This window comes from Cnephaeus nilssonii (assembly GCF_951640355.1).
Source record: "Cnephaeus nilssonii genome assembly, chromosome: 23".
Taxonomy (NCBI): domain Eukaryota; kingdom Metazoa; phylum Chordata; class Mammalia; order Chiroptera; family Vespertilionidae; genus Cnephaeus; species Cnephaeus nilssonii.
Genome location: NC_137094.1, coordinates 1,909,121 through 1,922,676, shown reverse-complemented (window position 1 = coordinate 1,922,676; position 13,556 = coordinate 1,909,121). Strand labels below are relative to the sequence as shown.

The 13,556-nt window shown below is 39.7% G+C and overlaps 1 pseudogene across 1 annotated transcript; it reads left to right on the top strand.

The window, feature by feature from the left end:
• Positions 1–8,873: 8,873 nt before the first annotated feature.
• On the top strand, positions 8,874–11,735 carry LOC307094700 (nicotinamide phosphoribosyltransferase-like; annotated as a pseudogene). Its single transcript has 4 exons — positions 8,874–8,879; positions 9,660–10,380; positions 10,561–11,162; positions 11,557–11,735. The product of its transcript is annotated as a nicotinamide phosphoribosyltransferase-like (transcript).
• The last annotated feature ends 1,821 nt before the right edge of the window (positions 11,736–13,556 follow it).

The window sequence follows — 13,556 nt, the reverse complement described above, 5'->3', positions numbered from 1 at the left end:
TCTATAAGAGACCCACCTCAGAGCAAAGGATTCACACAGACTGAGAGTGAAGGGATGGAAAAACATTTTTCAGGCAAATGGAAATGAGAGAAAAGCTGGGATTGCGATACTTATTGCTGATAAAACAGACCTCAAAGTAAAGACCATAATAAGAGATAAGGAAGGCCACTACATAATACTAAAGGGAGCAATTCAACAAGAAGATATAACTCTAGTAAACATATATGAACCCAATGCAGGAACACCAAAATACATTAAAAATCTCCTGGAAGATATCAAGGGAGAGATCGACAACAATACAATCATAGTAGGGGAATTTAATACACCACTGACATCACTGGATAAATCCTCTAGGCAAAAAGTCAGCAAAGAAACAGCAATTCTAAATGACACACTAGATCAAATGGGCCTAATGGACATCTTCAAAGCATTTCACCTCAAAACCACGGAATATACATTCTTCTCAAGTGCACATGGGCCATTTTCAAAAATAGACCACATATTGGGTCACAAGCAAAGTCTCCCCAAACTCAAAATGATTGAAATCCTATCAAGCATTTTCTCAGACCACAATGGCATAATATTAGAAATAAACTACAATAAAAACATTCCAAAAAAACCAAAACACTTGGAGGCTGAATATCATGCTACTAAATAATGATTGGGTTATCAATGAGATCAAAGAAGAAATTAAAAACATCCTGGAGACTAATGACAATAATAACACAACATTGCAAATTCTATGGGACACAATGAAAGCAGTCCTGAGAGGGAAGTTTATAGCTCTAGAGGCCTACCTCAAAAAACAAGAAAAATGGTAATAAATCATCTAACTCAACAACTCAAAATTAGAAAGATTAGAAAGAGAGCAACAAGAAAAGCCCACATTGAGCAGCAGAAAGGAAATAATAAAGATCAGAGCAGAAATGAATGACATAGTGACAAAAAAACAAAAAACAAACACAATTCAAAAGATCAACAAAACCAAGAGTTGGTTCTTCGAAAGGATAAACAAGATTGATGAACCTCTAGCTAGGCTCACCAAGAAGCAAAGAGAGAGGACCCAAATAAACAAAATCAGAAATGAAAGAGGTGAAATAACAACAGAACCCACCGAAATACAAAAGATTGTTAAAAAATAATATGAACAACTCTATTCTAACAAACTAGACAACCTGGAGGAAATGGACGCATTCCTAGAAAAATACAACCTTCCAAAACTTACTCAGGAAGATTCTAAAAATCTCAATAGGCTGATAACTCTGGAAAAATTGAAGCAGTCATCAAAAAGCTTCCAGAAAACAAAAGACTGGGGCCAGATGGCTTCACAGGGGAATTTTACCAAACATTCAAGGAAAAACTAAAACCTATCCTCCTCAGACTATTCCAAAAAATTCAAGAGGAAGGAACACTTCCAAGCTCCTTCTATGAAGCCAGCATCACCCTAATATCAAAACCAGATAAAGACTATGCAATGAAAGAGAATTACAAGCCAATATCCCTCATGAACATAGATGCCAAAATCCTCAACAAAATTCTTGCAAATTGGATCCAGCAGTACATCAGAAAGATCATACACCATGACCAAGTAGGATTTATCCCAGGGATTCAAGGATGGGACAATATTCGCAAATTAATAAACGTGATACATCACATAAACAAATTGAGAGATAAAAATCATATAGTCATATCAATTGATGCAGAAAAAGCATTTGAAAAAATCCAACACCCTTTCTTGATAAAAACTCTCAGCAAAGTGTGAATAGAAGGATCATACATCAACATAATAAAAGCTATATATGACAAACCTACAGCCAACATCATACTTAATGGGCAAAAACTAAAACCATTTCCCCTAAGAACAGGAAAAAGACAGGGATGCCCACTCTCACCACTCCTGTTCAACATAGTGCTGGAAGTACTAGCCATTGCAATCAGACAAGAAGAAGAAATAAAAGGCATTCAAATTTGTAAAGAAGAAGTAAAACTGTCCTTATTTGCAGATGACATGATACGATCTATAGAAAACCCTAAAGACTCCATCAAAAAATTATTAGACTTAATAAATGAATTCGGCACTGTAGCAGGATACAAAATTAACGCCAAGAAATCTATGGCATTTCTATACACCAACAGTGAACTTACAGAAAGAGAGACTAAAAAAGCAATCCCATTTATCATTGCACCAAAAAAAATTAAGATACCTAGGAATAAACTTAACTAAAGAAGTAAAAGACCTATACATGGAAAACTACACAACACTGAAAAAAGGGATAGAGGAAGACATAAACAGATGCAAGAACATACCATGTTCATGGATTGATAGAATCAACATAATCAAAATGTCCATACTACCCAAAGCAATCTATACATTCAATGCACTTCTCATTAAAATACCAATGGCATATTTCACAGACCTAGAAAGAACTCTCCAAAAATTCATCTGGAATAAAAAAAGACCCCGAACAGCTGCAGCAATCCTGAGAAAGAAGAACAAAGTAGGTGTGATCTCAATACCAGATTTAAGCTGTATTACAAAGCCACTGTTCTTAAAACACCCTGGTACTGGCACAAGAACAGACACATAGATCAATGGAACAGAATGGAGAACCCAGAAATTAACTCAAACCACTATGCCCAATTAATATTTGACAAGGAGGCATGAACATACAATGGAGTCAAGACAGTCTCTTCAACAAATGGTGTTGGGAAAATTGGACATGCAACAAAATGAAACTAGATCATCAACTTTCACCATACACAAAATAAACTCAAAATGGATAAAGGACTTAAACATAAGACTGGAAACCATAAAAATACTAGAGAAATCCACAGGCAGAGAAATCTCAGACATATGCCGAAAGAACTTCTTCACTGATACTGCTCCTAGGGCAATGGAAGCTAAAGAGAAAATAAACAACTGGGACAACATCAAAATAAAAAGCTTTGCACAGCAAAGGGAACCATCAATAAAACAACAAGAAAGCCCACTACATGGAAGAACATATTTGCCAATGATATTGATAAAGGTTTAATCTCCAACATTTATAGAGAACTCATACAACTTAACAAAAAGAAGATAATCAACCCATTCAAAAAATGGGCAATGGATCTAAATAGACACTTTTCAAAAGAAGACAGAAGGAAGGTCAAGAGACATATGAAAACCTGCTCAAAGTCACTAATCATCAGAGAGATGCAAATCAAAACAACTATGCGGTACCATCTCACACCTGTCAGAATGGCTATCATCAACAAATCAAGAAACAAGTGTTGGCGAGGAGGTGGAGAAAAAGGAACTCTTTTGCACTGCTGGTGGGAATGCAGACTGGTACAGCAACTGTGGAGAACAGTATGGAATTTCCTCAAAAAACTAAAAATGGAACTCCCATTTGACCCAGTGATCCCACACCTAGGAATATATCCCAAGAAACTAGAACCATGAATCAGAAAGGTTATATGTACCCCTATGTTCATAGCAGCACAATTCACCATAGCTAAGATTTGGAAACAGCCCAAATGCCCTTCAGCAGATGAATGGATTAAAAAACTGTGGTACATCTTCACAAAGAGATACTATGCTGCGGTAAAAAAGAAGGAGTTCCTACCATTTGCAACAACATGGATAGAGATGGAGAGCATTATGCTAAGTGAAATAAGCCAGGCAGATAAAGATAAATATCACATGATCTCACTCATTTGTGGAATATAATGAACGGCATAGACTGATGAACAAGAACAGATCTAGAGACTGAGAAACATTGATCAGAACCTCAAACCTCAGGGAAGGAGGGGGTCGGTGGGAGAAAGGGGGAGAGATCAACCAAGGGACTTGTGTACATGCAATAAGCCTAATCAATGGACACAGACAACAGGGGGGTTGGGCACGAATTGGGGATGGGGCGTAATGGGGGAATAAGGACACATATAAAAAATAATAATAAAAATAAAAAATTAAAGAAATTAAAAAAGAAATTGTGAGGTAACCAGAACCCCAAGGATGCCTGAGAACATCTTTCTTGCCATGCTAGCAGTCACCAGCTGTACTGTAAGATTACCTGGGGCAAATGGGGAAGTGTTTTGGACTTATGTTCCTGACTCTTCATGGGTAAGGGCCCTTACGAGGGATGATCCACCTCCTAATGTAGTCACCAATAATACCAAACACCTTGGTCATCCAGGAGGACCATGGTTGGGGCAAGGAAGTATAATTACACAGGGGTCTCCAACCAGCTTCCCTTTTGTATTACACCAAATCAAACCATTGCTCCTTTGTTTGTAAAATTAAAGAGAGGTTTCTGGCTTGTGTGGATAACAAAGAAAGGGACTATCACTACTTGCTCCTGGGAGAGGTGCAGAAAATGTAACTAAGACCTATCTATACAAAAAGAAATTGTCAGCCAGTTTGAAATGGAATTGCATTGGCCTAGAGCAAAGAATATCCTTACATGATATTATTCTATAATGTCATTATAATTTTTTTCCCCCAGATTTGTGTTATCCCCACTACCTATAATAGTACCTCGCACCCTTAGGTATCAATAAAAAATAATATTTTTGGTGCTTGGAGACAAAGGTAACACATCTGTAGATATTTTAGAATTACAACAGCATAATATATAATTAACCCAAACAAATTTACAAACTAATTCTTTGAATGTCTGGCATCAATTTAAAAAGGACATGAAAGGGTTTAATCCCTTCCATTGTGTAGAGGGCCCCCTGGGAAGGCACCTGAGAATTCTATATTGGCCCCTCTTGCCCTTTTGGCCAAGAGGGACCCTCTTCTCACAATCCAATTGTCCACAGCTGTTGCCTGAGCTTTCTGTTCATGCCAAGGTTGAAGCCTCATGATGGCTGGTACCATGGATCTGTCTCTCACCCAGTGGGATGAGCTGGGCCTACCTGGAGAAGAAACCTGGGTTCTATAAGATATGTGATCAGTGCTGGGACCCTGCCAACAGGTGAGGGGATCCCAAGGCAGGTGCTGAGCATGGAGGCCATGGGGACGTAGGTGACCAAGGAGACAGAACTAAACCTCACATCACCCTGCTTGGCCCCGAAGGATGGCTGGTTAGCCAGAGATGGGTAAGATTCCTCAAGGAAGGAACAACCTAAGACAGGCACAGTCGCAAAGGGGCCATCAGGAGAGAACTTGGTGGTCAACAGAGGTGGGGCACAGACCTTCACCCCCCAAGTTTGCAGGGGCCTGAACCCTCACCCCTGCTGAGGGAGGTCCCCTGCCCCCATGGCTGCTTAGCTTCCCATGCCCAGCTCAAATCGGGACCCAGGTAACAGAGACTTGGCCGACAGCAGCTGCCCTCTCACTGAAACAAGACTTGATGGAGATGTCTTGTACCCATGATGCGGGGAACTGGAGTCTTTGATATCTAAACCCAGCCTAGCACCAGGAATGCTCAGGGCCTACTCAAGAAGGTAAATAATCCTTTCCATTAATATCTACAGGGTAAAATAAGATGGTTGTTAGAGTATTATATTTGACAGTAAAATAGTAGTCAAGTTTTCAGACTAATTTAAATTGGCTAATCGAAATAAGCGAATATTCTAGAAAAATCAATTGTACTGGACAGAAAAGCTGTTCCTAAAGTTTTAACTAAAATTTTTATTGGTAGTTCATCTCATGGTAAAATTGTGTAACCTATAATGAACCTAAAGCAGTCACATTTTAGTGCAAAAAAGTAAAATTTAAAAGCTATCAAGATTACAGCATAAAATTTCCAAAAGCCTCCTAATATTTAAACCAAAAAAGGGGAGATAGTAGAAGAATATCATGTAAGGAAAAATATCCTGTAAGTAAATTACATCTAGAAAATTTTTACTTTAGAAAATTAACTTTCATTTGTAATGCTAACAGCAAGACACCCAGGTAAAACATACATGGTGTCAAAACAAGCCAAAGGAAATCGTTTGAGCAAAAAATGAAAAAGGATCGCAAGTCAAATTTATAGAAAAGATTCCTTTATTAACTTTTGGTCGAGAATATGTTTGTATATTTTCAGAAAACAATTCCGAGACCATGTGGATTTCTGCAACAGAAAGGAATTGACAGGAGTGTTCCAGCCATGAAGACAGAAGAGAAACAGTCCAGAGATGGAAGACGCTGTTGATGCCTTGCCATACTAGCAGTCAGCAGCTGTGCATCACTGCAGGTTGCCCAGGACCAAACCAGAGAGGGTGGGACCTGCATTACCACCATTTGCCCACCATCCAGAACTGAAATATCATTGCTGTTATGTACACATAAGGAACTGTTGGGCATAGAATTTGGGACTCAAAAGAACTGTTGGCCCAGAAATAAATTCACTATAGACTGATTCGTTCGCCTCTCAGCATAACCATTATTGCTTGTCTCATTTTTTTGTTCCTATAAGTGTATTTCTAGTATCACATGAGCTCACTAATCTAGGGGAAATGATGAACAACATAGACTGATGAACAAGAACAGCATCAATGCGACTGTCAGACCTCAGAGGGAAGGTAGGGGAGGGTGGGAATAAGGGAGATAGATCAACCAAAGGACTTGTGTGATTGTACATGAGCCTAACCAGTGATCACAGACAACATGGGGGTGGGGCCATGCGTGGGGAGGGGTTTGGGATGGGAATGTGGGAGATGAGGACAAATATGTGATACCTTAATCAATAAAGTAATTTTAAAAAATGGGAAAAAAAAGAATTATTCAGAATACCCAATAGATATTTTTTACATCAATCATTTCTACTGATACTTAGCATACTAAAAGCAAAAATGAAAACTTTTTAAATTATTTTAGTAATTCATTTAAATTTATTATAAAACTATTGTGTTAACATGATTACTATTTTATTTTATTTTTTTATAATAATCTGACTTTTTTCTTTTTAATATATTATATTGATTTTTTAGAGAGAGAAACGGAGAGCGACAGAGAGTCAGAAACATCGATGAGAGAGAAACATCGATCATCTGCCTCTTGCACATCTCCTACTGGGGATGTGTCTGAAACCAAGGTACATGCCCTTGACCGGAATCAAACCTGGGACCTTTCAGTCCGCAGGCCGACGCTCTATCCACTGAGCAAAACTGGCTAGGGCATGATTACTACTTTAATGAAAAAAATAATTATATTTGAAAAATAAAAACATTGAAAAAGATGGCACTTAAATATTTTTATCATATTTATTGGGTTGACACTGGTCAATAAATGTATATGTTTCAAGTGTACAATTCTATAATAGGTCATCTGCATTCCTCATTGTGGTCACCACCCAAAGTTATCTCGTTCTGTCACCACACATTTTAACCCCTCTACCTGTTTCTACTTCCCCAGCTCCCCTTTCCATCTGGTAAGCACCTTACTATTGTCTGTGTCTATGAGTTTCTGTTTGTCTTCTTTGTTTATTTGTTGTTTTCAGCTTATATCCAACATGTAAGTGGAATCATACAGTTATTGAGGTTTCCATATGACTTATTTCACTTAGCATGATATTGGCAAGATCCATCCATGTTGTTGAAAATGTAAGTATTTCATCTTTTCTTGTGGCTGAGTAATATTCAGCTATAATATTGTATATGTACTGTAAGGACAGAAAATAATGTTGAATAGGTACTGTCAGGACAGAAAAAAACAATCTTTCTTTTCCTTTGCTGTTGAAGCATCCATCTTATATAAAAACTGCTGCTTGAAATTTTAACCCTGCTATTTTGGCTTCTGTAAATGCTTGCTTGCTTAAATAATAAGGAAAATAAGACTACTCCCATTTCAGAGAGGCCATGAACTATGCCTCAGACAGAGTTGTCAGTGCTGACACCAGGCCAGGCCTTGAGATATGGTCTTATGGCCCCTTCCCAGCATGCAAGCCTTCTTTCTTAGAAGGCCTGGAAGTCTCATTTCAAATTTGTGAGACAAAAGAGCTAGAAAACATATAAATAGAAAAAGTTTCCTCCATGTGGGGGCCCCAGAATTTGAAAGGCACATTTTTCTCTGGCCCTGCACATAATAAAATGTAACTCTCTTTCTCTAAGCGTGTCTTGGTTTTTCTCTGGTCTTCTGTAACACTGTAGCTTTCCACAATTTATGAGAAGCATCCTTGTAATTAATCCCCAAGATTGTAGCTCCTCTGATTCAAACAACCCCTCTGTTCAAACTGCAAGACAAGTTACTCTCAAGGCTACATTCTTGCATACATCTCCTCCCTGCTGGTTCATAACACAGGGATAATTACTAAAAAGTTCCCTTTCCCCTCTCCTTCAAACAAGCTGCCTTTGAACACTTTATAACTTTTACTCTAAGCATGTTTTATAGACTTGGGGATGTTGTATCATAAGTCAGCAAATGAGATACAGACGCCTTAATGAGCCAATTACTTAGGAGTCGATTATTTCAGGTGGCCCAGAGGGAGGTGTCTCTTCCAAATCTCTGAGCAACACACACAGGAAGTCTCCCATATTTATACTTTTTGAGCTTCTTTGTTTGCAGATATTACAAAGTGCTCTATGTGAGTTATTGTTACAGACAATTGTAACCTTGAATACATAATGAGTTAGTACTTGTCATAAGAATATGGGAATTATTATCAGTATTAGTCTATATTAGTCTATTATATTTGATGGCTAACTTGCAAGGTCACACAATTAAGTTTATCATTTTCTATTATTTGAACTAAAAACAAAGTCATTTTATAGAAAGAGACTGCCTTAAAGTGACAGAGTTTATGACAGAGTTTACAGTACTAAGGGACTATCTAACAATAGCAGAGAGTTTCAAACAGCAGTTTTATACAAGATGGAGGTTCCTATGCTTTAGGGAAAATACTGATAAGACACCTCCCTAAGACATCTATCTGGACTGTCTCCTGAAGGATCAATGGACAATGCCCGTAATGAATGCTCAATTTCAGCCCAAACCCTTCCTTGTCACCTAGCAACAGCAGACAAGGCTTTAAAAGGGGGGAGGGGTTAAGGAGGGAAGTGTTTGTTCTTTGCTTATGTATTGATTAATAATACAAGGGCTCTTTCTCTTTGGGAAAAGTAAAAACTACTTCTTTTAGTTGTGAATTCTTTCACAGTCTGCATCACTGGCCAAAAACCCTAACATGTGCCACATTGAAAAAGGTGACATTTTTCCTACAAACCTCTGTAATGTCTGCCTTAATAGAAGATAGTGGATTCTCACATATCCACTTCTGTACTCAATCTTTTGTAATTTTCTGTTGTGTTTGAGTAGATAAAGAAAATTCTGCCACATCCCACATATGCATAGTTGAAAAACAGAAGAGCTTATATAGCCTTTTCAGATCATTGTGGATATTCTTTGATAACACACTAAAACATAACAAGTGGTAGTTTTTTTAAAGATTAGCAGCCATGTAAAACCTGAAAAAATGTTATGAATGTTTCCAACTCTTACATCAAAATCCATTGGTCCAAATATTTATCATCAATGCATTTGGTCACTAAAAATTAGGCCAGGGAGCTCAGGTGAGGCCATCCTACTGCCAGCTGCATGTGCCTTAGCCCCTGCCACCCCTGTCACCTCAAGCCACTGGCCCTCGTCAGGCCCTGCCTCTAAGCTCCTTTTCCCCCTCACCTCTCCTTCTGACCAGCAGTGACTTAAGGGACAGAGCAAAGTAAAGCCCATTTTTCCTCCCTCCTCGCAGAAGTGTCAGGCAGCCCCTTTTATCCGGCCAGAGGTGAATGCTGAGGCAGAAGCCAAGTTCAACATCCTCCTGGCCACCGACTCCTACAAGGTTACTCACTATAAACAATACCCACCCAACACAAGCAAAGATTATTTCTACTCTGAATGCAGTGAAAAGAAGACAGAAACTCCAAAATAAGGAAGGTGAAATGCAAGGAAACAGTATTTTATGGGTTGCAGTACCTTCTTAATAAGTACTTAAAAGATAAAGTAGTGACCAAAGAGAAGATCCAGGAAGCCAAAGAGGTGTCCATAGAGCATTTCCCAGATGATGCATTTAATGAAAAGGATGGAATTGCATTCTTGAGAAATACCATGGGCATCTTCCAGTAGAAGTAAAAGCTGTCCCTGAGGGCTCTGTCATTCCCAGAGGAAATGTCCTCTTCACAGTGGAAAACACAGATCCAGAGTGTAATTGGCTTACAAATTGGGTTGAGACTATTCTTGTTCAGTCCTGGTATCCAATCGCCGTGGCCACAAATTCTAGAGAGCTGAAGAAAATATTGACCAAATATTTGTTAGAAACATCTGGTAACTTAGTTGGTCTGGAATACAAGTTGCTTGTATTTTGGCTACAGAAAATCTCTTCCCAAGAGACTGCTGGCATAGAAGCTCTGCTTATTTGGTTAACTTCAAAGGAATGGATAGAGTAACAGGAATTGCTTTAATTAAAAAATACTGTGCCCTAGCTGGTTTTGCTCAGTGGATAGAGCATTGGCCTGTGGACCACAGGGTCCCAGGTTTGATTCCTGCCAAGGGCACAAGCCTGGGTGCTTGTATGAGGCATCCAATCAATGACTCTCTCTCATAATTGATGTTTCTATCTCTCTCCCTTCTTCTCTGAAATCAATAATACATACTGGGAACAAGAGATCCTATTCCAGCCTATTTTATTCCAGCAGCAGAACATAGTACCATAACAGCTTGGGGGAAAGACCATGAAAAAGATGTTACTTTTGAACATATAGTAACACAGTTTTCATCAGTGCCTGTATCTGTGGTCAGCGATAGTTATGACATTTATAATGGGTGTGGTAAAATATGGGGTGAAGATCTAAGACATTTAATAGCATCAAGAAGTTCAGAGGCACCACTAATAATCAGACCTAATTCTGTAAATCCCCTTGACACTGTATTAAAGGTTTTGGATACTTTAAGTAAGAAATCCCCTATTACTAAGAACCCAAAGGGCTACAATTTGCTGCCACCATATCTTCAAGTTATTCAAGGGGATGGAATACATATTAATACTTTATAAGAGATTGTAGAAGTCCTGAAACAAAACAAATGGAGTATTGAAAATGTTGCCTTCGATTCTGGTGGAGCTTTGCTACAAAAATTAACAAGAAATCTCTGGAATTGTTCCTTTAACTGTAGTTATGTTGTAACCAATGGCCTTGGGGATAATGTATTAAAGGACCCAGTTGCTGATCCCAACAAAAGTTCCAAAAAAGGTCAATTATCCTATATAGCAAAAGGCTAATATGCAAATTGTCCCCTCAACCCAGAGTTCAACCAGGACGTGGGTGGCTAGCCAACCACCCATGGCCCCACCCCCTGGCCAGCCCAGCTGATCAGCCCTGATCAGGGCGGGCCTGTGGGACCCCACTCATGCACGAAGACATGCACTGGGCCTCTAGTCTTTATAATAATAAAAGCATAATAAGCAAATCGACCAAACGGCCGAACAGCAGAACAACCATCCAGACGTCCTTCCGAACGACCTTCCAGATGAATTTCCAGATGAAGCCAGGCTGCAAGGGCCTATGCAGTCGAAGTGGTGGCCAGGGCTGCGAGACAGCAGCCGGGGGTACGAAGGCCGACCCTTGCACAGATTTCACACATCGGGCCTCTAGGCTTTACATAAAACACCAGCAGCAGATTTTGTTACACTTGAGGAAGGAAGAGGAGACCATGAGGAATGATCTTCTCCAGACTGTCTTCAAGAATGAGAAGGTGACAAAAAGCTAGCCATGTGATGAAGAAAGAAAAAAATGCAAAGCTGAATATTGAACTGGAAGCAGCACCTCATTAGGCTTTGTTTTATAACTGGGTGTGTGCCCTTGCCTCTACGTGTGCCTGTACATGCACACAGGTATACTCCGGTGTGGGTGGATGTGTGATACATAATGTTCATTGTACAGATGTGTGGGGTTTCTTTATTTTATGATACATTACAACCAAATTATTTCTTGGTTTATGGACATACTGCCCTTTTTCCCCATAGTGTTTAGGTAATCTCAATTAGGCAATGCACTTGACCACATAAAAGGTTAATGCTAAAGCAAGCTTTTTAGGGCTCTTTGACAAAAAATAGCAATTTAATCTGGTATTGATATTTTCTCAACAGAACTGAGAAACTTTTATAAAAAACAAAAGATCACATAAAACAGATTTGCATAAAATTATCATGATGGCTTTATGTTTAACTTATACTGTACTTTTGTACAAACAAGATTCTGTATGACCGATTTAAATTTTAAGTGATTTAACAGTCTTTCCAACTTTTCATGATTTTTATGAGCACAGACTTTCAAGAAAATACTTGAAGATAAATTACATTGCCTTTTGTCCATTAATCATCAAATAAAACAGGGCCTTAACAAAGTTGTGTTATTATACAATTTTAAAATTATGTTGGGACACACTCTGTAGAATTACTCACCTCACTGCCGCGTGTAGAATATATATTAATAATTCTACATTAAAGAAAATAATGGTTCTTACTGTAATGTCTAGGCACTGTACAGTGATTATATATGTTGATCATTGTATTGTACCAGTGAAATGCCAAATTTGAAAGGCTTATACTGCAGTTGTATACGTCAAATATTGCCTGTGGCTATAATATGCAACTCAAGATTTTAAGGAGATAATGTTTTTAGAAAGATTTTCTGCTTCTGCTATAGAATCCTCTCTAATAAAATGGTAATATGCAAATTAACCATCACTCTGCTACATAAGCCACGCCCACCAACCAAGCCACGCCCACCAGCCAATCAGGGCGAGTATGCAAATTAACCCCAATCCAAGATGGCTACAGCCACAGAGAGCAAGGTTTCCCAGGTAACAGAGGAAGCCAAGCTTTCCATAGCCGTTGCAGGCCTAAGCCTCCACTCAAGCTACAAAGTTTCAATTATAGAAGGTAAACAAACTCAAACAAATGGCAGCAGAATGGAGCTTGAGAGAACAGGCCAGGGTTGTCAGCGGCAACAGGGGAAGCAAAGCTTTCCGCACACCCTGGCCGGGCTCACCTGCTTAAGGCTACAAAGTTTCAATTGTAGAAGGTGAATTAACTGCCACAGAAATGGCTGCCGGAGCCCCAGGCTTGGCTCCACTCCAGGCTACAAAGTTTCAATTGTAGAAGGAAAATAAATTCCAGATACCAGGGCCTCCCCTTGGGTTGCCAGGGGGCGTGGCCGGCCTGCAAACCACCACAGGCCCCTTGCTCAGACCGCCCCACACCCCAAGGGAACCCCCACCCTTATCTGTAACACCCTTCAGGGCAAACCAGCTGGCCCCCACCCGTGCACTAGGCCTCTATCCTATCTAATAAAAGAGTAAAATGCAAATTGACCATTACTCTAAGACACAGGATGGCCTCCCCCATGTGGTCAAAGATGGCTGCCAACATGTGGACACAAGATGGATGCCACAAGATGGCCTGCAGGGGAGGGCAGTTGTGGGCAGTTAGGGGTGACCAGGCCAGCAGAGGAGGGCAGTTGGGGGTGACCAGGCCTGCAGGGGAGGGCAGTTGTGGGGGATCAGGCAAGCAGGGAGGGTAGTTAGGGGTGACCCAGCCGGCAGAGGAGGGCAGTTGGGGGATACCAGGTCAGCAGGGGAGGGCAGTTTGGGG